Source organism: Oncorhynchus mykiss, chromosome 2, assembly GCF_057628025.1.
Source record: "Oncorhynchus mykiss isolate SJ-2025 chromosome 2, ASM5762802v1, whole genome shotgun sequence".
Lineage (NCBI taxonomy): Eukaryota > Metazoa > Chordata > Actinopteri > Salmoniformes > Salmonidae > Oncorhynchus > Oncorhynchus mykiss.
Genome location: NC_143023.1, coordinates 13,854,560 through 13,879,000, shown reverse-complemented (window position 1 = coordinate 13,879,000; position 24,441 = coordinate 13,854,560). Strand labels below are relative to the sequence as shown.

At 41.9% G+C, this 24,441-nt stretch overlaps 1 protein-coding gene across 4 annotated transcripts in view; it reads right to left on the bottom strand.

Moving 5' to 3' along the window:
* The window catches only part of LOC110508134 (nuclear receptor subfamily 4 group A member 3), a 34,623-nt gene extending 31,383 nt beyond the window's left edge, over positions 1–3,240 (bottom strand). The window contains exon 1 of one of the 4 annotated variants that reach the window (XR_016484364.1): positions 2,777–3,228. The gene's annotated coding sequence lies outside the window, so the exon portion shown is untranslated. Of the gene's footprint in view, positions 1–2,776 lie in introns of all 4 variants that reach the window. The other 3 variants (XM_036961979.2, XM_036961983.2, XM_090189367.1) reach the window with 3 other exon arrangements.
* Between the last annotated feature and the right edge of the window lie 21,201 nt (positions 3,241–24,441).

Below are 24,441 nucleotides of genomic sequence, written 5' to 3'. Positions count from 1 at the left end.
CGAAATAAAGCAAATAGCCTGTAACGCTTTTGAGAGCAAAAAGGCTATATGCATTTTACGCTTTTTAAAATAGCCCCTTTTTAAAATTTTTTTTTTTACAAAAAGCCCATTGAGACCCATAGTCTATTTTTTCAAGGGAGACCTGGCCAAGAAGGCAGCAACAGTCAATACATTACAGAAATAAAACATACAACAATACAATTCAACAACACGATCCAGCTTTAAAAAAGCATTTACACTCCTGTGTAACAGTCTCCCATCAACATACAGAGAGATATGTAGTCAAAAGGGCTACAAAAAAAGCTCAAATTGCACTGGTCTGTGTGTGTCCATAATGTGAACACAGGGCAGAAGGGTCTCCTCTCTCTGTTTCTCTCTCGAGCCAGGCGGTGGGTGCTGGGCCGAGCGCCCCGGTAACCTAGAGAACGGCGAAAGAGCCGTGAAGCACGCGCCCCAAAGCGCCGGTATAGCCCCCCACGCCAATAAGCCAGTCAGCGCGAGGCTTCCAACAAACAGATAGAGAAAAGAGAAGAGATAAAGGAGGGCTGGAGAAATATACAAGTACAGTAAATTAGCCCTGAGGAGCGAAGCTGTCAAAAAGAGGAGACAGTGTGTGTGTGTGTGCGTGCGTGTTTCTGTCTACACACCCAAAACCAATTTTAACCGCCTGAGAGAAACTCATACCACACATCTCATAGTGAAAGATACAAATTCTGGCCTTCAAAGAAATGATATGGACCAGAGACTGCTGTGTGAATAGGAGATGCAAAAGTTTACTTTAACTTGGTGGATATATTTGAGAATCTGACTGATTCCTAAATGTAAAAAAAGTTGGGTATTGGTCTGGGGGTCCAACCTGGTCTCAGAGCATGTAGTTTTATTCTGTAGTAAATCTGAGGCACTCCATTTAGTATGATATGTTATGTTGCAAATGGTATTCATTTCTCGATGTCCATAATCAATTTCTTATATGTTATGAATTGCAAGTGTCCTACAGTGTGTTACGAATTTACAAAACATACAATTGGTTATGATTTTGCAAAATGTATGATATGTTACGAATTCCAATTTGTTGTGGCTAAAGATAGCTAGGTGGCTAATGCTAACATTAGCTAGCTGGCTAGCGTTTGGTAGGCTAGGGGTTAGGGGTTAAGGTTAAGGTTAAAATTAGGAGTTAGGCTAAAGGGTTAAGGTTATGGGATGGGTTAGCTACAGGATTAATGTTATATTTAGGGTTAGGAAAATAGTTAGCTAACATGCCAAGGATTTGCAAAGTAACTAAAAAGTATTAAGTAGTAGGAAAGTTGCTAATTAGCTCAAATGCTAAAGTTGTCCATGATGAGATCGGAACACGCAACCTTTGGGTTGCTAGACATTTACATTATACCCCCACCCATCCCCCCTGACCACCTTTCGTTTTTTCCTTAAGTAACCAATGGTCTTATGTAACTATACCAAACATAACATATCATACTAATTTGAGTGTCCTGGATTTACATCTACTATGTTATGTCTAGTCTATGATACCAGACTGGGTGGTCAGACCAACCTTAAGCCTTACTTCGAGTCATGGACCTCCTTGCTCCAGGATGACATTTAGGTCAAGATCCACGTTCAATGGCAGTAACTCAACTTCAGAAAGAGGCAAGGCTATAGATCAAACATTGACATTATTAATGTCAATATTTGTTTCCCCTGATCATGTGAGCAATAATGTGAGCAATGACAGGCCTGTCTTATTCAGAAAAGCCACATGCTACACACAGACAGACATTTAGAGAGACAGTCAGAAATACAAACAGACAGACAAACGACAGACAGACAGAGTGTGACAGAGGACATTTAAGGTTGGTCACCGGCTGTACTAGTGTTTATAAAACAATATGTTTTATTTTGTAGGCATATAATCACACTGTTTGTTCTAAACTATGAGAAACCTACCTGTTTGGATAAATGATGTCAACATAAATAATTTGAAATTAAACTAAAGCTGCCTGCATGTTCTTCTGCAAATTGCAGTCAGATTTATTTCAATAATATAAAATCGTCTCTTGAAAAACTCTCATATGTAAGATTTCTGTACTATAGGCCCAGGGCTAATATTCACCCAGCACACAGACCAACAAGCTCTCAGGGTTTTACCAATTCAACTATTCCCGTATAGCCGGGAATAAATGGCGAGGTATTAGTCTGACACACTCACTCACACACGTACAGCAAACTATGTGTTTTGTTTTATAACTATTGCAAAGGCATCAAACATGATGTCCACATAAAGCTGAATTAATACACAATCATGTCCTTTATAACAGTGGAGATAATAAGAGCCTTGATGTCAGTCCTCCTCTACTCTCAGCCTGTCTGACTGTCTGTCTGTGTTCTTCACTCAGCTCCATTAGTGCCTAATACTGCCTATGTCTCCCACTTCATTGTCTGACTGAGAGGCATCCATTTCCATGACAACCACAAAGAATATGATACCTTCCTTCAGCAAATTAAATTCAAATTCGGTTCCATCTGCCCTCGGTGACACCAAACACACACACCGAGGCTCCCGAGCTCACGAGTTTGCCAAATCAACAGGTCATCATGCACGAGAGTTAAAGACAGCGCTCGTGTTTTAACAATATAACAATCCGGTGTGCAGGGGAACCTACAACTAATTATCTTTCTCTATGAGACCAATAGTCTAGTAGCCTAATGTAATAATTCATTAAGTGGTCTTTAGAATATGAGAGAAAGTCATTCATTCCCAGAAGTAAAGACAATAACTTACTTGTTTGCTGTAGCGGTTCCGTCTTTACATGTGTTATTAACCCAACATAAAGTCTCCTGTATAGATCCAGAATAATTACAAAAATTACCAAAGCTGCTGAAAAGTAACACGTATATTTGCAGAACTCGTTGAGGATGAAGCGACAGAAGAAAAAAAAGTTATTCTTTCTTTTTGTTTTTCCTTTAATTATTCTAAAGGAAACTAGTCTAGAATATAGTCCGGTGTGTGTTTTAAAAGTGTGTGATCCTGTGTACGTGCCAGTGATGATGCGCGCAGATGTAAAACCGTAGTGCGGGATTGTTTATGTGCGCGGTCTGAGGGAGAAAGTCTAATACAGCATTTATGTGAGTCTGCCTCCTCATAGAGCGACTGGTATGCGCTACGTCAATGTGACGCCATGGGAGAGGTGACGTCACTCACTGTAGAGCTCCCTCGGCCCGGCCTCACCGTACAATACTAGACACATAAGCCCCGCACGCTGTGTGCCAGAAAAAGAGCGAGAGGGAGAGAGAGAGATGGATGGTTGAGTGAGAGCGAGTTGATCTTATGATTTCACGACTGAATAGTTTCAGAAATGCCCAGGCGAGGGCGAGCAAGTGCCTACTGTACATGTAGTTTTTTCCATTACATTCTGGTAGTTGCACATTCATTTCCGGGATCTGAAACCGTTTTTTATTAAGCATTTTCCACCATAATAATTTATATATCATCTATTAATTTGTAATTTTTGTATTTTATTTTTTAAACCTTATTTTACCAGGTAAGATGACTGAGAACACATTCTCATTTACAACAAGGACCTGGGTAATAGTTACAGGGGAAGGAGGGAGGATGAATGAGCCAACTGTTCATAACAGTCTGTAAATAGGCTACTCCATTATGTAGGCCTATCAAACTATTTCAGCTCTTTAAACCAGACCACCCTGTCACACAACATCATCAGCGACACATGTCAAGTGGGTATCATTTTTAAGAATAATAATCTTTGCTCTTATGAAGTGCAAATAACTGAGCATTAAATAAATGAAATCAGTAACCTAATGAACTTCAGCATGCAAATGGTATTATGTTGTTTGATGTGACACATACTCAAGAGCTCATACAGAGCCCATTTATGATAAGAAGTTTGATGAGTACAGCAAACATATGATACGCCTGTTTGCATTTCACTTCACACACAATGGAAACCTTGTTTTACCTATCCAATCCAGTCAGTGTTGACCTAATAGGAAAGACGGAGTGCTTCTGCAGGAACTGCATCACTGGAGGGGGGGGGGGACCAAGGATTACAAAAGCACAACAAAGCTTCCCGGTCAACAGAGTTTCTCAGACAATCCCTGAGGCCTGTTGATATATAGAAATATAGAGATAAATATAGATAACTTGAACATGAACCCAAACACATCACTGGCCTGAAGGCTAAAGGAAGGTCTCCGTATTGACTGATTGCCCTCTCCCATCCACATTCCACTTCTTCACCCCTCCAACTCTTCTCTCCACGTTCCACCTGTCCTCCTCTCCTCCACATTCCACCTCTTCACCTTGCTTCCTCACCTTTTCTCAACATGTCTTTTCCACCTGACCCCTCTACCTTTCCTCCTCACCACCTCACCACCTCTCCTCCTCACCCCCCCAGCTCTCCTCCACACCTCTCCAACACTCCCTCCACCTCTCCTCCTTACCCTCCACCTTACCCCCTCATCCCTCCACCTCTCCCCCACACTTCTCCATCTCCGTTCTCCAATTGCCTTTTCCATGCCTCTCCACTCGCATACTCTGTTCTGATATCTGATTCAGTAACCTCAAGTCTGTCAGGCTTTTAACAACCTGTGAAACAACAGCCTGTTAAAAACATGTCCAAGTTCACTTCAATACATGTTACACTGTGCTTACAGGAATAATTAATTACACTGTAGTAAGGGCACAGTAATGTAATGTGTTACCTAATTTTTTTATTGGCAGTGATCATTTAATAAGACAATAGCCTAGCCTACTGTACAAATACTGTATAATGATTTTGTGTGAGCCTTCCCATGAAAGAGCCAGGTCTGTGTGTGTGAGTAGTGGTTATTCTAGACTAGTCTCGGCGCAGCCATCAAACTCAACAATAAATGAGGCAGCTGGAGCAACTGAGAACAGTAAATCAACGACAGCCAATCACTAGACGAGTATTTCTTGGCCACGTTCTGATCCTGGCCAATGATCAGCCAACGGAGGCGGGGTCAGGGCTTGACGCACTGAAGCGCGTGATTGACGCAAGCGCTGTAGCTAAATTTAGATGCTGGCGCTGCGGCTGTGTGAGATAGCAGAGGGCCCAATTCATTGTGCCGGTCGAGACCGACTTTTTTTAGATATGTGATTGTGATCCAGCCAAGCCAAATATAGTCGTGGGCAGGTATTTTTAGCGGAAAGCGTGTCCCTGCTTCTACTTGGCAGAGGGCAACCTGTCGATATTCCTGATCTGGCTACTACGTTACCTGGGTACCTGGAAGCGATTGAGATATGTTGGCTAACTAAATTAGCAGTGTAGGAAACTAATGTTGGCGAGTTAATTAAGCCGGGGATAGTTTTACAGTCAGGTGACCGTCGGGCTGAAAGAGAAAGTAGATGGTTTATCAGAGTCGTGCTGTGCGCAACTGGAGCGCATTAGCCAGTTCTCTCCAGTCCAGTTTACGGGTTTATATCCAAGCGGGAGGAGAGTTTTGAGAGTCGGGGAATATCTCACTAGACCCGAGGCTAACCCCTTTCCGGCAGGTTTGGGAAAGTGAAGGCTTGTGAGTTTCTGTAGCCTACAGCGCTAGTTAGCTTTCAGCTAACATAAACTAGGCTACGTATGAAGGCAACATCCGTTGTATTGGGGATACAATTTATGTAAACCTCAAACGGAGTAAACTGGAATAACACGCAATTTAAGCAAGTGTGGACTAAAAAACAACCGCAATTATTAACATGATCATGATGATGGAATAGAACTGCCCTCATTTGGCAAGGCAACGGAGGTGGAGATCGCGGGGGAATCCCCCGCTCTCGGCTTGAAATCACTCTTAACACAAGTACCCGAGGCGCGCTGGACCCAGTGAACCTGTGTGATCCGACGCGCGTGCGCGGGGATAGCCTGTTCGATGCAGGGCCAATTGTGCGCTGCCCTATGGGACTCTATGTGATACAGCCTGGATTCGAACCAGGGTGTCTGTAATGACGCCCCAAGCACTGAGATGCAGTGCCTTAGACCGCTGCCCACTTGGGAGCCCCATATAAAAAGGATGTAATGGTTGACTATCTGTGAATGTATCTAATAATAACACATACTGTACCTACTGACCCACACACTGACTTTCTCCTCCAAAGCAACGTTTCCAATAAAGCATGCAGCAGATCACTTCAGATCCCTTGCTTTGAGACCATCTGCATGTTGCAGAATGAAGAGAGAACACTGAGCTAAATAATTCCTGTTGCTGGATCCATAGGGCCACTCAATGAGGTAGGCTATGCAATGCACTGACCTGGGCGTTTTAGACCAGCCATAGGTCTACACTTGTATGCCACAATTATAGTCTCAACACAGTCTCTAAACATGTGAAGGCAGTGTTTATTTTAGCCAAAACGTAGACCACATTCATTATTTAGACAAGGTCTAATCACAGCTATATCATATTATTGGAGTTAGGCCTGGATTTATTAGTTTCATGTGCACTGCTCTGTAATGTTAATTATGACATATTAATAGGAACCTTCTGTCAATTATGGATATAGGCCTATGTGGGAAACAGGTAGGTCTACACAGTAATTTCAGCGTGAGTCTCCAGCCTTGCCCTGGTAGTCTATGTTCTGGTAGTCTCCAGCCTTGCTTTGGTAGTCTATAGTCTGGTAGTCTCCAGCCTTGCCTTGATAGTCTCCTTTGGCCGCCTCTCCTTCCAGTTCTCTGCTGCCAATGACTGGAACAAACTACAAACATCTCTGAAACTGGAAACACTTATCTCCCTCACTAGCTTTAAGCACCAGCTGTCAGAGCAGCTCACAGATTACTGCACCTGTACATAGCCCATCTATAATTTAGCCCAAACAACTACCTCTTCCCCTAATGTATTTATTAATTTAGCTCCTTTGCACCCCATTATTTCTATTTGGACTTTGCACATTCTTCCACTGCAAATCTACCATTCCAGTGTTTTACATGCTATATTGTATTTACTTTGTCACCATGGCCTTATCTCACCTCATTTGCTCACATTGTGTATATACTTATTTTTGTACTGTATTATTGACTGTATGTTTGTTTTACTCCATGTGTACCTCTGTGTTGTTGTATGTGTCGAACTGCTTTGCTTTATCTTGGCCAGGTCGCAATTGTAAATGAGAACTTGTTCTCAACTTGCCTACCTGGTTAAATAACGGTGAAATAAATTAATAAAAGTCTATGGTCTGGCAGTCTCCAGCGTTGCCTTGGTAGTCTATGGTCTGTAGTCTCTTACTTTGGGGAACTAAGAGCTGTGCTGGGTTGACACTATTGAATAAGAGGAATGGATGAACAGAGACAGAGAGGAACAGAGGAAGGCTTTTAACTGTGTGTCACTAAATCTCTTCCTACGTCAGAGGGGGGTCACTGGTGTAATGGCAGGCTACTGAATGGGAGCATTCTTCCCCTTTGCCCACACACACACACAGTTTGAACACACACATGCATGCACACATTCTTGCAAGTATATGCACATGCACGCACGCACACAGTCACATGCACACACACCCTCTCCCAGTTACACCAGGAGATTCCCTGTGATAGTCCCCTCATGGAGCAACACATACTCTATAGCTCCACCCATACTCTCCGAAGTGGCGCAGCGGGCAAAGGTACTGTGTCTCACTGCTAGAGCTGTCACTACAGACCCTGGTTTGATTCCAGGCTGTATCACAACCGGCCGTGATTGGGAGTCCCATAAGGTGGTGTGCAGTTGTCCAGGTTTGGCTGGGGTAGGCCGTCATTGTAAATAAGAATTTGTTCTTAACTGACTTGCCTAGTTAAATACCTTAAAAAAATAAAAGGCTGTCTATATCCACTATAAGCAGTGATTCCTCTAGACAGAGTGCACTGTTTGGTAGTTATTCAGTAGTGTGGAAGAGCAGGTCAGGACACCAGAAACACTGGGTCTTCTGAAGTATGTGTGAGCCTACTGACCTTTCATATTACTACTGTGACTACATGGTTCAACTCTGACATCATCATCCATCTGACTCTAGTCTGTAGTTTTCCTTTGCTATGCATGCGTGGGTGGAATGAGTGTGACAGTTTGTGTGTGTGTGTGTATGAGAGATTTACTGCCTCTGTAACTCTGTAATTAGCGTTTATACTGTGCGCAGCACCTTTACTGTAATCTGACTCACCTGCGGTGGTGGTGATGTTGAACGGAGGCAGATCTGGCACTGTGCAGGCGTGGGTGGCATCAACATTCTACAGCCATGCTGCAACTGCTGTGGCTACTGCTGCTGATGTTACGTGTGTACCGTGTGTTGGGTGGGGTTACCTGTGTGTCAGGTGGGTGATTGGCAAGTGATCCGTGTGTTGAGGAGGGTTAGGTAGGGGGTTCATAGGTCCTGATCTGGGCCTCGTTTCCCAGAGCCTTTGTTGCATTAAGATCATTGTTAGAACCTTTTTACTATGTATCTTTAGTAGCCCAGGTGTTTCCCAGAGCCTTTGTTAGTAACCTACGTGTGGAGCAGCCAAAGTGCATCGTTAGAGCTCTGCTAAACATAGAATCAATATGTTTAGGTTATCTGTTTGACTGTGACTGCAGATAACTTCAAAACGAAGTTGCTGAAGTATTTTTAATTGTGAAGTATGAAATGAGTGAATGATAAAATTATGCTTCAAATGAAAACCAAGATGACTGCATTAAAATATACATGGGCCTACAGTATATAGGCTATTTAGATCGTATTGAAATCTATTTAATGTTCAATCAATTTAATTCTAATTTGCGTCTAGGCTGTCTGTCATTTTTGACTCAATGTGTTTATGATGTGTGACAACTTGTGTGCAATGCTGTGCCCAATCTGTTATTTAGTGCTTCATTATTGGGTAAGCATAATAAGCCTCCTCAGTAGCCTATTTCCAGCCATAGGTGGTAATATCTCTCTAGGAGCTGATCTGTCGTCAGTGTTGTGGAATAATTCTGTTAAGGTAAGAGAGCAGAGCTGCTTTTCTGTCGTTCCCATCAGTATCGACACATGGTCTAACGACATGCTTAGCGAACTCTCTCTATTCGTGCTTGTTTGGGAAATCATTGTAAAGCTGAAGTTACATTTCACCTGGGTAATGAGGCCCACTGGGCACAGACGTCAGGTCAACGTGTAGTTTTGATTTCCATTTGGTTGAGTTGTCAACTAATGTGAAATCAACCAAAAATGTCACAAAGTTATTGGATTTAGGTTAAAAAAGTTTGATGAAAATAAGATGAAAGTCCATGAAGTTGATGGCTGTTTTCCCAAATCCAATCAGTTTTCCTTGTTGATTCAACGTCGTCACATTGAATGTTTTGGTTGAAATGACATGGAAAAAAACATTGATTCAACTAGTTTTTGCCCAGTGGCCTGTTCTATATTTTTTTGTGGTCCACTTAAAGGATTGCTGTAAATTGTGAGCTAGTCTTTTTCTTTTTCCTATTGCCGTAATCCCCCCCCCCCCTCCCCACGTTAATTTCATAACCTAAGATTTTCTGTATTCTGAAAATATATTTAGCAAAGGGGCCATTTGAGTTTTCAATATTGGTCAGGTATATCAGGAGAGCATCTGCAAATAAGTTTAGTTTATATTCATGTTTACATGTTACATTTGAGTCCTGTCTAATTATTTTTGCAAGCCATTCAATTGACAGTGCAAACAGCAGGGGAGAGAGAGGACATCCCTGTCTTTTGCCCCTTTCTAAAGCAATTTCATCAGATCATGTATTATTTGTGTATATTTTGCTTTAGGATATTTATACAACATTTTTGATTCAATGTATTATTTGAGCTGGAATGTTTAAAGCTTCCAAAGCTTTGAATATAAAAGGCCATTCAAGACTGTCAAGAGCCTTTTCGGCATCAACAGCCATTATTGATACATCTAAATGTTGTTTTTTACATATTGTATTAAACTGAAACATGTTCTTGTATTTGTAAGTGTCTATCTTTAATAAACCCTGTTTGATTGATATGTATCATATCTGGTAAGACTTTTGCCATTCTATTGCTTATAAGCTTTGTTATTATTTTATTGTCACAATTTATTCTTATGGGTCTATATTCAGCAAGGGACTCTCCAGATTTTCCTGGTTTTAATATAACTGAAATAACTGTTGTCCCGATCGTTTAGAGATGGATTGGACCAAGGTGCAGCATGGTAGGCGTACATTTTACTTCTATTTAAATGACACCGAAAAAACAACAAAATACAAAAACGAATGTAAAGCTACATGCAGTGCAGAAAGCAACTACACACAAACAAGATCCCACAAACTAAAGGTGGAAAAAAGGCTGTCTAAGTATGATCCCCAATCACAGACAACGATAGACAGCTGCCTCTGATTGGGAACCATACCCGGCCAACAAAGAAATAGTAAAACTAGAATGCCCACCCAAATCACACCTCAACCTAACCAAATAGAGAAATAAAAAGGCTCTCTAAGGTCAGGGCGTGACAACTGTTTGATACATGGAACAAGGAAGTAATGATTTAAGTGATGTGTGTAACTAGGGGGGGCTACTTTGTCCCAAAATGTTGAATAGAATGATATGGGAAAGCCATCTATTACTGGTGCTTTTCTCCTTGCGAATGTTTTAACGGTATCGAATATTCCTTCTTGGGTGATCTCTGTTTTTAGTGATTCTTTTTTTGTCTGCTGATAATTGTTTCAGAGTTGTTGAGTCTAAGAAGGCTACAGGATACACCCCACTGTTTAATTCTGATTTATATTCCTTTTCATAGAAACATTTCAAATTCACATTAATCACATTGTTTTTTCTAATGACCGCTTTTGTATCTTTTAAAATTATAACTGGTTTAGCATGTATTAGTTTTGTGAGAGCTGCAAGATATTTACCAGGTTTATTTGCCATTAAGTAGTATGCTTTATTTGAGTTTAACCTGTAGTGGTTGGCTCTCTTCAGAAGTAAAACTCAGTGGGCTGTTCTGTTCTCGCTGTATTGAGATACGGGGCTGACAGGCACCAGCATGTCAACCCTGCACACAGCCTCTTCCTGCCCTGCAGCATGTTCAGTGCTTTCTAGGGAACTGTTGTGTAATCAAGCACCCTGGTGAGATTCAGGTTACCAGTGTAGTAGAACATGCAGTGTATGGTAAACAGGTCAGCGAGGCTATAACTCACACACCTGTGATTTGCAAATACTGACACAGTGCAGGAACAGTGCAATCGGTTACTGAGGTTTCAGTATGACATGTCCTAGATGGAATGCCACTGTTATGGTTAATAAAGGCCCTAAGTTTGACTAAACCTTGTGACCTGGCAATGGAACATCACGTGAGATGAACATTTACAGCAGTGCAGTAGAATATGCATGTTAGACAGTTAAGGCCTACTAGTGCAATAGAAGACGTGTATGTTAGACAGGTCACTAGGGCTTTTGTGTGAGTTATACATGTTACTAGTGTAATACAACACAGGTGTTCACACTGTGTCTATGCAGCCTGATCACTAGAAATACATTTTGAAAAGTTCCTGAGAATGTCGATCAATGCCTTCCTCAGTGCTCACAAAAAACAAGAAAAACAGTTGCAGAGCACTCTGGGCCAACGTGGGCTACTCAGATCACTGAGTCACTGCAGTTCACAATGCTGTAGCAAGCTGTGAGAAAACTTGATGATACTTTAACATTTGTTTGAACCTTTATTTAACTAGGCAAGTCAGTTACAAACAAATTATTATTTATAATGACGGCCTACCAGGGAACAGTTAGATCCAACTGCCTTGTTTAGGGGCAGAACGACAGATTTTTACCTTGTCAGCTCGGGGATTTGACTCAGCAACCTTTTGGTTACTGGCCCAACGCTCTAACCACTAAGCTACCTGCCACCCCAAACTTGATGGTAATGGGGAGTTGTTTTTAAAGATGTTGTTTTAAGCCTTCCCCAACCATAGCCCTAACCTTAACCACTCGGAATGAATGTTTGAACGCTTAACCTTTGAGCTGTTTCTCTTTTAACTCTGTAACCACGAGGGAATAAGATATCAAAAATAGACGTTCATCCATAATAATTCAAATCTACAAGGGAAAGTTGTTGGTCTATGTGTGGGACAGCAAGATTTTGTGTGGGTGTGTGTATATATTTTTGATGTAGCCGATAGTGTGTGAGTCACTCTGTGATAGACTCACCTGAAGGTCAGTTTCTAGGAGTGTCAATGTCAGAAATGGGAACTTGTGGGTGTGTGAAGACATGACTACTACGATATCCGTTTTGACATGATACCTCTTTTTGTTATCAATAGATGATTCAACATATCAAATGACATGTGTATCACAGTAGGGTTAAAGGTCACGACCTTCAGGCCTGGACATGGGCCCTGTCCGAATACTCTGAAACACATCCTATCATCCCTTCCTTCCATTATCCTTAACCTGAAAAGTAAGAGTTCAACTCACTGGCGTAGCGCAGTTTCCTCTGGACCCCCACAAAGTCGGCGTTAGCCCCTCAGTATAGACTACTGATCACTCCATGGTTTTGAAATTGCGACATCTATGCTGCTGCCTATCCATAAAATCTGATTGTGTGGTGCTAGTGCTTGCAGTCGCCTATAGCTTTGCTTTACTGGATACATGGTTATTTTTATTTGGTCATCATTTTCTCATGTTAAGCTTAAAGTTTAAGTTTATATAGGCCGACGGTGTCCTAATGCTGTGATTTAGAATGCTGGATGCAATAATGTAGGTCCTATTTACTAGTTTAGAATGCTGGCTGCAATAATGTAGGTCCTATTTACTAGTTTAGAATGATGGCTGTAATAATGTAGGCCTTCTTACTAGTTTAGAATGATGGCTGCAATAATGTAGGCCTTTTTACTAGTTTAGAATGCTGGCTGCAATAATGTAGGTCCTATTTACTAGTTTAGAATGATGGCTGCAATAATGTAGGCCTTCTTACTAGTTTAGAATGATGGCTGCAATAATGTAGGCCTTTTTACTAGTTTAGAATGCTGGCTGCAATAATGTAGGTCCTATTTACTAGTTTAGAATGATGGCTGCAATAATGTAGGCCTTCTTACTAGTTTAGAATGATGGCTGCAATAATGTAGGCCTTTTTACTAGTTTAGAATGCTGGCTGCAATAATGTAGGTCCTATTTACTAGTTTAGAATGATGGCTGTAATAATGTAGGTCCTATTTACTAGTTTAGAGTGCTGGATGCAATAATGTATACATATTTAATAGTTGAGTGCTGCGTGCAATAATTTAGGCCTTTTTACTAGTTGTAACGGTTTTCTTCTGGGGAAAGAGAGGTGGACCAAAATGCAGCGTGGTTAGTTTTGTCCATCTTTAATAAAGATGAAAATACAACAATCTACAAAACAAGAAATGTGAAGAAAAAATGAAACAGTCCTATCTGGTGCCACAATCACCCACAAAACCCAACACAAAACAGGCTACCTAAATATGGTTCCCAATCAGAGACAATGACTAACACCTGCCTCTGATTGAGAACCATATCAGGCCAAACATAGAAATAGACAAACCAGACACACAACATAGAATGCCCACCCAGCTCACGTCCTGACCAACACTAAAACAAGGAAAACACACACGAACGATGGTCAGAACGTGACACTAGTTTAGAATGCTGGATGCAATAATGTAGACCTATTTAATAGTTTAGAATGCTGGATGCAATAATGTAGACCTATTTAATAGTTTAGAGTGCTGGATGCAATAATGTAGACCTATTTAATAGTTTAGAATGCTGGATGCAATAATGTAGACCTATTTAATAGTTTAGAGTGCTGGATGCAATAATGTAGACCTATTTAATAGTTTAGAGTGCTGCGTGCAATAATTTAGGCCTTCTTACTAGTTTAGAATGATGGCTGTAATAATGTAGGTCCTATTTACTAGTTTAGAATGATGGCTGTAATAATGTAGGTCCTATTTACTAGTTTAGAGTGCTGGATGCAATAATGTAGGTCCTATTTACTAGTTTAGAATGATGGCTGTAATAATGTAGGTCCTATTTACTAGTTTAGAATGATGGCTGTAATAATGTAGGTCCTATTTACTAGTTTAGAGTGCTGGATGCAATAATGTAGGCCTTCTTACTAGTTTAGAATGATGGCTGCAATAATGTAGGTCTTTTTACTAGTTTAGAATGCTGGCTGCAATAATGTAGGTCCTATTTACTAGTTTAGAATGATGGCTGTAATAATGTAGGTCCTATTTACTAGTTTAGAGTGCTGGATGCAATAATGTAGGTCCTATTTACTAGTTTAGAATGATGGCTGTAATAATGTAGGTCCTATTTACTAGTTTAGAATGATGGCTGTAATAATGTAGGTCCTATTTACTAGTTTAGAGTGCTGGATGCAATAATGTAGGCCTTCTTACTAGTTTAGAATGATGGCTGCAATAATGTAGGTATTTTTACTAGTTTAGAATGCTGGCTGCAATAATGTAGGTCCTATTTACTAGTTTAGAATGATGGCTGTAATAATGTAGGTCCTATTTACTAGTTTAGAGTGCTGGATGCAATAATGTAGGTCCTATTTACTAGTTTAGAATGATGGCTGTAATAATGTAGGTCCTATTTACTAGTTTAGAATGATGGCTGTAATAATGTAGGTCCTATTTACTAGTTTAGAGTGCTGGATGCAATAATGTAGGTCCTATTTACTAGTTTAGAATGATGGCTGTAATAATGTAGGTCCTATTTACTAGTTTAGAGTGCTGGATGCAATAATGTAGGTCCTATTTACTAGTTTAGAATGATGGCTGTAATAATGTAGGTCCTATTTACTAGTTTAGAGTGCTGGATGCAATAATGTATACATATTTAATAGTTGAGTGCTGCGTGCAATAATTTAGGCCTTTTTACTAGTTGTAACGGTTTTCTTCTGGGGAAAGAGAGGTGGACCAAAATGCAGCGTGGTTAGTTTTGTCCATCTTTAATAAAGATGAAAATACAACAATCTACAAAACAAGCAATGTGAAGAAAAAATGAAACAGTCCTATCTGGTGCCACAATCACCCACAAAACCCAACACAAAACAGGCTACCTAAATATGGTTCCCAATCAGAGACAATGACTAACACCTGCCTCTGATTGAGAACCATATCAGGCCAAACATAGAAATAGACAAACCAGACACACAACATAGAATGCCCACCCAGCTCACGTCCTGACCAACACTAAAACAAGGAAAACACACACGAACGATGGTCAGAACGTGACACTAGTTTAGAATGCTGGATGCAATAATGTAGACCTATTTAATAGTTTAGAATGCTGGATGCAATAATGTAGACCTATTTAATAGTTTAGAGTGCTGCGTGCAATAATGTAGACCTATTTAATAGTTTAGAGTGCTGCGTGCAATAATGTAGACCTATTTACTAGTTTAGAATGCTGTGTGCAATAATGTAGGTCCTATTTACTAGTTTAGAATGCTGGATGCAATAATGTAGACCTATTTAATAGTTTAGAGTGCTGTGTGCAATAATGTAGGTCCTATTTACTAGTTTAGAATGATGGCTGCAATAATGTAGGTCATATTTACTAGTTTAGAATGATGGCTGCAATAATGTAGACCTATTTAATAGTTTAGAATGCTGGATGCAATAATGTAGACCTATTTACTAGTTTAGAGTGCTGCGTGCAATAATTTAGGCCTTTTTTCTAGTTTAGAATGCTGGCTGCAATAATGTAGGGCCTATTTACTAGTTTAGAATGCTGGATGCAATAATGTAGGTCATATTTACTAGTTTAGAATGATGGCTGCAATAATGTAGGCCTTTTTTCTAGTTTAGAATGCTGGCTGCAATAATGTAGGTCATATTTACTAGTTTAGAATGCTGGCTGCAATAATGTAGGTCCTATTTACTAGTTTAGAATGCTGGCTGCAATAATGTAGGTCCTATTTACTAGTTTAGAATGCTGGCTGCAATAATGTAGGTCATATTTACTAGTTTAGAATGCTGGCTGCAATAATGTAGGTCCTATTTACTAGTTTAGAATGATGGTTGCAATAATGTAGGCCTTTTTACTAGTTTAGAATGCTGGCTGCAATAATGTAGGTCCTATTTACTAGTTTAGAATGATGGCTGCAATAATGTAGGCCTATTTACTAGTTTAGAATGATGGCTGCAATAATGTAGACCTATTTACTAGTTCAGAATGCTGGCTGCAATAATGTAGGTCCTATTTACTAGTTTAGAATGCTGGCTGCAATAATGTAGACCTATTTGCTAGTTCAGAATGCTGGCTGCAATAATGCAGACCTATTATGGTGAGGATTTGGGATAGTCTTAAAACAATATGTTTAATAAAAATGTACTATCACTGGATTTGAACTTGAAATCAGAGGCAGACACTTAGACCCAACTATCATCCCCATCCCCAACACTTTAGCAAAACTGAAACCTACTGGATTGTATCAGCGCTCACTGTTGCCCGGTTTCCACATCATCTCCCAACGTCAAATTCGGACTTGTATCACGGGTGACCTGGCTGCGTAGGCTTACCAATGTTCACAGAACGGGGATCGCTCTTATGACCGGTCTCTGGAAGTCGTCAGCTTGGTTCTCTGGGAGAGGAGGAGGAGAAGGAGGCCCAGCACTCTCGCTGGAGGAACTGTCACTATTCTGGAGGGGAGGAAAAAGAGGAGGAGCAAGGCCAGTGTCATTGACGGGCCGAGCAGTCAGGTCTCTGTCAGGACTGAAAGGCTGCTAGTGCTAGCTGCTGATGGTAGTGTCCACCTGTGATGGTGTTTGGTCAGTGGAGGACGAGGTGGTAGCTTTGCTGATGTGGTTATCTTTGGTAGTTTGGCACCAGCTTAGTCAGATAAAGACTTTTAGATTTTTTTTTGTCACCACTTGGTCTTGCTTTTTGTTTATCCATCATGAACAAGCACTCACTCTCCAGCCGAATCCGACCTGATTCACCTTACTTTAAAAAAACTTGATAACCAATTAGGTGAGGAGGCCAAGGCAGGCTGCCGCCGGGGTCGTTGAGAAATAGGTTAATTAGATGCATGACAACTATGTTGTCTCACTTACTACCAGGTAGGACGACACAAACACTTTGGTTGCTGGATGTGGAAATTAAAAAGGAGTGTTACTGTCAAAATGATTTATTATAAAAATGTAAACAACAAAAAACCATAGGCCTAGGTGTGAGATGATGGGTACACGGCCCCCCAGAGCTCGGGCCCCCACAGCACCCGCTACGCCAGAGATTCAACTGCAGAATTCACGGATCCAATCATGTCAGATCAGTGATTTCTCCAAGGAAGGGAAGAAGGAGGGATGGAACCATGATTCATGTCTCATTTAATGGACATGAATATACATGGTTGGGATACATCTCTGTCTGGAGCAGAGTACTGAACTGTAGAGAAGCCATATCTGTCTGGAGCACAGTACTGAACTGTAGAGAAGCCATCTCTGTCTGGAGCACAGTACTGAACTGTAGAGAAGCCATCTCTGTCTGGAGCACAGTACTGAACTGTAGAGAAGCCCACTCTGTCTGGAGCACAGTACTGAACTGTAGAGAAGACATCTCTGTCTGGAGCACAGTACTGAACTGTAGAGAATACATCTCTGTCTGGAGCACAGTACTGAACTGTAGAGAACCCATCTCTGTCTGGAGCACAGTACTGAACTGTAGAGAAGCCCACTCTGTCTGGAGCACAGTACTGAACTGTAGAGAAGCCATCTCTGTCTGGAGCACAGTACTGAACTGTAGAGAAGCCATCTCTGTCTGGAGCATAGTACTGAACTGTAGAGAAGCCATCTCTGTCTGGAGCACAGTACTGAACTGTAGAGAAGCCATCTCTGTCTGGAGCACAGTACTGAACTGTAGAGAAGCCATCTCTGTCTGGAGCACAGTACTGAACTGTAGAGAAGCCATCTCTGTCTGGAGCACAGTACTGAACTGTAGAGAAGCCATCTCTGTCTGGAGCACAGTACTGAACTGTAGAGAAGCCATCTCTGTCTGGAGCACAGTACTGAACTGTAGAGAAGCCATCTCTGTCTGGAGCACAGTACTGAACTGTAGAGAAGACATCTCTGTCTGGAGCACAGTACTGAACTGTAGAGAAGCCATCTCTGTCTAGAGCACAGTACTGAACTGTAGAGAAGCCATCTCTGTCTGGAGCACAGTACTGAACTGTAGAGAAGCCATCTCTGTCTGGAGCACAGTACTGAACTGTAGAGAAGCCATCTCTGTCTGGAGCACAGTACTGAACTGTAGAGAAGCCATCTCTGTCTGGAGCACAGTACTGAACTGTAGAGAAGCCCACTCTGTCTGGAGCACAGTACTGAACTGTAGAGAAGCCATCTCTGTCTGGAGCACAGTACTGAACTGTAGAGAAGCCCACTCTGTCTGGAGCACAGTACTGAACTGTAGAGAAGCCATCTCTGTCTGGAGCACAGTACTGAACTGTAGAGAAGCCATCTCTGTCTGGAGCATAGTACTGAACTGTAGAGAAGCCATCTCTGTCTGGAGCACAGTACTGAACTGTAGAGAAGCCATCTCTGTCTGGAGCACAGTACTGAACTGTAGAGAAGCCATCTCTGTCTGGAGCACAGTACTGAACTGTAGAGAAGCCATCTCTGTCTGGAGCACAGTACTGAACTGTAGAGAAGCCATCTCTGTCTGGAGCACAGTACTGAACTGTAGAGAAGACATCTCTGTCTGGAGCACAGTACTGAACTGTAGAGAAGACATCTCACCCAGTGCTCCATATCAGGAACTAAACACTTTTTTATTACATATATGTATTTATTCAGTTTTTATATTTCATATATTTCAAGTTACTACGCATTTTATGATTTACAATTTCAGCTGACTTCATACAGTTAGATGGGTCAGAGGGTCAGGTGCATTCAAGAGCATTGAAGTGTTTACCTTGTTCTCCACGTACTTAATCATGTTTATAAGAAGTTTCTAAGTAGATCTTCTACTGAAGAGTTATGGTGGGTTGGCGGGGGTTTGGAATGATAAGTGTAAGTCAGATTTTATTGATCAACAATTGATGAATGTTTAGGATACTGTTAGTCATCCGCGCCAGTTGTGTGTGTGTGTGTGTGTGTGTGTGAGAGAGAGAAACAGTTGCCCATTACCAGAGGTGTAAAGTAACTCATTACTTTACTACTCCCGTTACTGTAATTGAGTAGCTTCTCTGAGTAATCTTACTTAAAAAATTTCATTTAAACTAACAGTACTTCTACTTTAGTAGGATATTTCAGTACCCTTTCCACCCCATTTACTCATTTACACTTACAGTAGATCTGTGTGATTGGGGCAGGTTAAACCTGGTTAGATCTGTGTGATTGGGATAGGTTAAACCTGGTTAGATCTGTGTGAGCGAAGCAGGTAAACCTGGTTAGATCTGTGTGAGGGATGCAGGTAAACATGGTTAGATCTGTGTGAGGGAGGCAGGTAAACCTGGTTAGATCTGTGTGAGGGAGGCAGGTAAACCTGGTTAGATCTGTGTGAGGGAGGCAGGTAAACCTGGTTAGATCTGTGTGAGGGAGACAGGTAAACATGGTTAGATATGTGTGAGGGAGGCAGGCAGGTAAACCTGGTTAGATCTGTGTGAGGGAGGCAGGTAAACCTGGTTAGATCTGTGTGAGGGAGGCAGGTAAACCTGGTTAGATCTGTGTGAGGGAGGCAGGTAAACATGGTTAGATCTGTGTGAAGGAGGCAGGTAAACATGGTTAGATCTGTGTGAGGGAGGCAGGTAAACCTGGTTAGATCTGTGTGAGGGAGGCAGGTAAACCTGGTTAGATCTGTGTGAGGGAGGCAGGTAAACATGGTTAGATATGTGTGAGGGAGGCAGGTAAACATGGTTAGATCTGTGTGAGGGAGGCAGGTAAACCTGGTTAGATCTGTGTGAGGGAGGCAGGTAAACCTGGTTAGATCTGTGTGAGGGAGGCAGGTAAACCTGGTTAGATCTGTGTGAGGGAGGCAGGTAAACCTGGTTAGATCTGTGTGAGGGAGGCAGGTAAACATGGTTAGGTACAGTGCCTTGCGAAAGTATTCGGCCCCCTTGAACTTTGCGACCTTTTGCCACATTTCAGGCTTCAACCATAAAGATATAAAACGGTATTTTTTTGTGAAGAATCAACAACAAGTGGGACACAATCATGAAGTGGAACGACATTTATTGGATATTTCAAATTTTTTAACAAATCAAAAACTGAAAAATTGGGCGTGCAAAATTATTCAGCCCCCTTAAGTTAATACTTTGTAGCGCCACCTTTTGCTGCGATTACAGCTGTAAGTCGCTTGGGGTATGTCTCTATCAGTTTTGCACATCGAGAGACTGACATTTTTTCCCATTCCTCCTTGCAAAACAGCTCGAGCTCAGTGAGGTTGGATGGAGAGCATTTGTGAACAGCAGTTTTCAGTTCTTTCCACAGATTCTCGATTGGATTAGGTCTGGACTTTGACTTGGCCATTCTAACACCTGGATATGTTTATTTTTGAACCATTCCATTGTAGATTTTGCTTTATGTTTTGGATCATTGTCTTGTTGAAAGACAAATCTCCGTCCTATGGACAGAGTCTCCCACCTCAGCTGTAGATCTCTGCAGTTCATCCAGAGTGATCATGGGCCTCTTGGCTGCATCTCTGATCAGTCTTCTCCTTGTATGAGCTGAAAGTTTAGAGGGACGGCCAGGTCTTGGTAGATTTGCAGTGGTCTGATACTCCTTCCATTTCAATATTATCGCTTGCACAGTGCTCATTGGGATGTTTAAAGCTTGGGAAATCTTTTTGTAACCAAATCCGGCTTTAAACTTCTTCACAACAGTATCTCGGACCTGCCTGGTGTGTTCCTTGTTCTTTATGATGCTCTCTGCGCTTTCAACGGACCTCTGAGACTATCACAGTGCAGGTGCATTTATACGGAGACTTGATTACACACAGGTGGATTGTATTTATCATCATTAGTCATTTAGGTCAACATTGGATCATTCAGAGATCCTCACGGAACTTCTGGATAGAGTTTGCTGCACTGAAAGTAAAGGGGCTGAATAATTTTGCACGGCCAATTTTTCTGTTTTTGATTTGTTAAAAAAGTTTGAAATATCCAATAAATGTCGTTCCACTTCATGATTGTGTCCCACTTGTTGTTGATTCTTCACAAAAAAATACAGTTTTATATCTTTATGTTTGAAGCCTGAAATGTGGCAAAAGGTCGCAAAGTTCAAGGGGGCCGAATACTTTCGCAAGGCACTGTATGTGTGAAGAAGGCAGGTAAAACCTGGTTTTGAATCTGGGTCAATTGAAATAGATTTGGCGGTGAACTTATACGGCACCATTCTGCAGTTTCTCCAGATACGCCAAAGCATTCCTCAACTTTTACACATTTCTATTTGTCATTGAGTTACCCCTCACACACCTGGATGTGTGTGTGTGTTGGCCTTTACCTCTTGTTGATTTGTTTTCTCATCAGTGATGACATTTTGGCAGATGAGTCAGTTACTCGCAATCTCGCAAATATGCAGCATCGGTACTGCACGTATGTGTGTGTATCTGAGTGCCTCAATAGTACACACACACACATATACACACTATCACGCCCTGACCTTAGAGAGCCTTTTTATGTCTCTATTTGGTTTGGTGAGGGTGTGATTTGGGGTGGGCATTCTATGTTTTTGTTTTCTATAATTTTGTATTTCTATGTTTTGGCCGGGTATGGTTCTCAATCAGGGACAGCTGTCTATCGTTGTCTCTGATTGGGAACCATACTTAGGTAGCCCTTTTTCCCTCCTTTCAGGGTGGGAAGTTGTCTTTGTTTGTGGCACATAGCCCTTAAGCTTCCCGGTTGTTTTGTATTGTTTATTGTTTTGTCTGCGTCATTTCAAATAAAAGGAATATGTACGCTCACCACTCTGAGCTTTGGTCCACTTCCTTTGACAGCCGTGACACACACACACAGACAGACAGACAGACAGACAGACAGACAGATGTGATAGAGTGTGCTGCATTAGTCAGAGCCGTGGGCTGGAGTGGAAAGTTCCCTTTTACAGGGCTATCCCCCTGCTGGCACTGAGACTGGAGATCTTAGCAAGTACAATCCGGGCTGTGGAGATATGTCAGTTATGTGTTGTTATGTATAGTATGTTCAGTTTGTATGCAACACTCAGTTTGCGCAATGTATGTGTGATTATACTGTATCTTGTGAGGTCAAGCCAAAGGGCACATTTCCATCACAGTGAAGTCTTTATTCTATTCTGTTCTAATGTATTTTATTGTATTCTAATCTAATCTGTTCTATTGAAATTGCTATAATGCAGAGAGGAAACTTTTGGACACATAGAAAGCTACTACCTGCAGGAGTGGGCCCTCCATGGTACATACCTGACAACGTGTCCCTGGAGGAATGGGCCCTCCGTGGTACATACCTGACTAGGTGTTCCTGGAGGAGTGGGCCCTCCATGGTACATACCCGACTAGGTGTTCCTGGAGGAGTGGGCCCTCCATGGTACATACCTGACTAGGTGTTCCTGGAGGAGTGGGCCCTCCATGGTACATACCTGATTGGTGTTCCTGGAGGAGTGGGCCCTCCATGGTACATACCTGACTAGGTGTTCCTAGAGGAGTGGGCCCTCCGTGGTACATACCTGACTAGGTGTTCCTAGAGGAGTGGGCCCTCCGTGGTACATACCTGACTAGGTGTTCCTGGAGGAGTGGGCCCTCCATGGTACATACCTGACTAGGTGTTCCTGGAGGAGTGGGCCCTCCATGGTACATACCTGACTAGGTGTTCCTGGAGGAGTGGGCCCTCCATGGTACATACCTGACTAGGTGTTCCTGGAGGAGTGGGCCCTCCATGGTACATACCTGACTAGGTGTTCCTAGAGGAGTGGGCCCTCCGTGGTACATACCTGACTAGGTGTTCCTAGAGGAGTGGGCCCTCCGTGGTACATACCTGACTAGGTGTTCCTGGAGGAGTGGGCCCTCCATGGTACATACCTGACTAGGTGTTCCTGGAGGAGTGGGCCCTCCATGGTACATACCTGACTAGGTGTTCCTGGAGGAGTGGGCCCTCCATGGTACATACCTGACTAGGTGTTCCTGGAAGTGACTGGAGGTGTGGAGGCGGCCTTCACGTCGGGAAGTCTGTCAGTAAGTATGCTCCGATTGTCCTTACTGGTGTAATAACTGTCATGTAACAGTGTCCTTATGTCATCATCTCCTAAATGAACAATAAGGACAGATTACTAGACAAAAGCTCAACGCCTCTCATCTCTCTCCCTCTATCGTTTTCTGTGTTCTCTCTCTCTTTCTGAATGAACTCAGTAGCTCTGTGATGCGTGCCTGAACCCATTGATTGTCAAGTTACACCTAATTTACCCACATGTGTGTGTATATGGGTGCGGCCTACTGCAGTGTGCCATGGCTGTCCAGTGATGCAACACATATACCCAACCTGTCAGACTCTGTTTGTACCTGAGGTTCCCTCAGGTCAAATACTCTTATGTGTGTAGAGATGTAGGATCTTGATTTGATCACCCTGTTACATCATAAGTTTACTGCAATTCAGAACATTTAAAAATTGTAGTATATTTGAGGTTTAAAAAGGCTTCTGAAGTTTGTTATTTCCACTTTGCAACTTCAGACTCGATTTTCCCTTATGAAACATGTATCAATATCAACAAAAATGTACATCAACTATGGATGTGTGTGTTACTGTTGGCCTTTACTTCTAGTTGATTTGTTTTCTCATCAGTAATGACAATTCGGCAGATGATTCAGTTGCTCGCAATCTGGCAAATATGCAGCATCGGTACAGCACAAGTGTGTGTGTGTATGTGTGTGTGTGTCTGGGGGTCCCAATAGTACACACTCACAGACAGATGTGATAGAGTGTGCTGCATTAGTCAGAGCCGTGGGCTGGAGTGGAAAGTTCCCTTTTACAGGGCTATCCCCCCGCTGGCACTGAGACTGGAGATCTTAGCAAGTACAATCCGGGCTGTGGAGATATGTCAGTTATGTGTTGTTATGTATAGTATGTTCAGTTTGTATGCAACACTCAGTTTGCGCAATGTATGTGTGATTATACTGTATCTTGTGAGGTCAAGCCAAAGGGCACATTTCCATCACAGTGAAGTTTTATTCTATTCTGTTCTAATGTATTTTATTGTATTTTATTATATTCTAATCTATTCTAATCTATTCTACTCTAATGTACATTATTTTATTGTATTTCATTATATTATATTATAATGTATTTGATTATATTCTAATCTAATCTGTTCTATTGACATGGCTATAATGCAGAGAGGAAACTTTTGGGCGGGGCATGATGGACACATAGAAAGCTACTACCTGGAGAAATGGGCCCTCCATGGTACATACCTGACTAGGTGTTCCTGGAGAAATGGGCACTCCATGGTACATACCTGACTAGGTGTTCCTGGAGAAATGGGCCCTCCATGGTATATACCTGACTAGGTGTT